Here is a 2122-nt window from a genome sequence, read left to right on the forward strand (position 1 = left end):
ATGTATAGATACCACATTTTGTTTACTCATTTATATGTTGATGCACACGAGTTGCTTCACTCTTTTGACTATTTTGATGTTGATGCACACGAGTTGCTTCACTCTTTTGACTATTTTGAATAATGCTGCTGTGAACTTGGCTATAAAAACATCTCTTTAGGACCTTGCTTTTACTTCATTGGGGAATATACCCAGAGTGGAATTGCTGGATCATATGGTAGTTCTATTTTTAAGTTTTTTTGAGTACCACCATACTGTTTTCCATTACAGCTACACCATATTACATTCCCACTAACACCACACAAGAACTCCAGTTTTTCCAGATACTTGCCAATACCTGTTATTGTTTTTATAGTAGTCCTTCTAATGGGTGTGGGTGAGTCATTCCTGCAAACAAAAGGATTGTATACTTTATATTAGCTCTGATCAGTGATATTGCAAGAAATGAGTTTCAGAAGCAATATATGTTCTTCAATTGACACTTTTGAAACCTGATTCTGTGTAACGGTGTTAACCTAGCTAGTAGATCTTAATATTTGGTTGATATATTGTCTCCTAGTGTTTCCTGGTGTTGGAATATTCACTATAGAATTAAAATTCTTTATTAATACTATTAGAATGAATATTTCTTATTTCTTAAACAATGTTTTTAAAATATCCATGATTGCAAGAGCTGGAAGTATTTTAAGAAAGAAAAGGGTAATCAGCTGACTGCAGATTTATTTTAAGTTACTGCAGTGTAAAACACCATGAACAGGTGTATTTCATGAGCCTCTCAAATTCAAGGCATGAAAAGGACAAAAAAATATTTAATCCTGATGTGTCAATGGCTTCTGTTTCTAAGGAGGATATAATCCCAATGTTGCACAAATTTACTGATATTGGAAGAGCCCATTTTATGAGATCAGGATTATCCTTATATCAAAAATTACAAAAAAGAAAACAAAAGACCAGTAGGCCTTCATGAACATAGTTGCAAAAGTTCTTATGAATATTAGTGAATCAAGTCCATCAATATATAAAGACCAAATGGCAGTCCTGACCTGCATGGTTCAGTGGTTAGAGGTGGCCTGGGGATGGGAGGGTCGTGGTTTCAATTCCAGTCAAGGATACCTATCTGGGGTACAGATTTGTTCCTCAGCCATTGTCAGGGTGCATGTGGGAGGCAACCAATCCATGTGTCTCTCTCACATCAACGGTTCTCTCCCTCTCTCTCTTTCTCCCTCCTTCCCTCCCTCCCTCCATCCCTTCCTTTCCTTCCTTCCATTCTCTCTGGGGGAAAAAAAATCAATGGAAAAAATATCTGTGGGTGAGGATTAAAAAAAAAAAAAAAGACCAAATGGCAGCATTCCAGGAATAGCAGGGGATAGTCATAGCTGAAAACCAATCGATGTAATAAACTGAAGGCAAGAATGCTACTCTTACCAGGTCTATTTAACACTGTACTAAGGCAAAAAAAAAAAAAAAATGATAGCCTATCTAATAAAAGACAAAAGGGGTAATTGACCGTACCTTTGCTGACAAAAAGGGTAATTGACCGTACCTTTGCTACGCTTCCCATTGGCTAATTTGGCTAATCAGGGCGATATGCAAATTAACTGCCAACAAAGATGGCAGTTAATTTGCATACTAGGCTCCAAGTGGTGGAGCGAAGCCAAACATACCCGAAGCAGCGAGGCCTCACGCCCCCAGGATCAGCGGAGCTGTGAGGCCTCAAGGACTGGGGATCAGCAGAGCCTCGAGGCTTCATGCCCCTGGGATCAGCGGAGCTGCAAGGCCTGATGGCTGGGGGGCTGGGGGATGGGTTCAGGCCGGAGCCCAGCCAGAGCGAAGGCCTGGGTCCTGGGTGCCAGAGGAAAATTGGTGCCAGAAGCCAAGGGAAGGGAAGGCCTATTGCACAAATCTCTTCATGCAACAGGCCTCTAGTCCTATCTAATAATAGACAAACATGGTAAAAGACCGTACCTTCGCTACGCCTCCCATTGGCTAATCAGCATGATATGCACATTAACCACCAACAAAGATGGCGGCTAATTTGCATACTGCAGGCAGGGCAGGGCAGCGCCATCCCGCCTGCCCCACCGCCAGCTGGGCCTGCTATTGGGGGCCCGAGGCGGTGGGT

Source organism: Myotis davidii, unplaced genomic scaffold (genome assembly GCF_000327345.1).
Source record: "Myotis davidii unplaced genomic scaffold, ASM32734v1 scaffold1491, whole genome shotgun sequence".
Lineage (NCBI taxonomy): Eukaryota > Metazoa > Chordata > Mammalia > Chiroptera > Vespertilionidae > Myotis > Myotis davidii.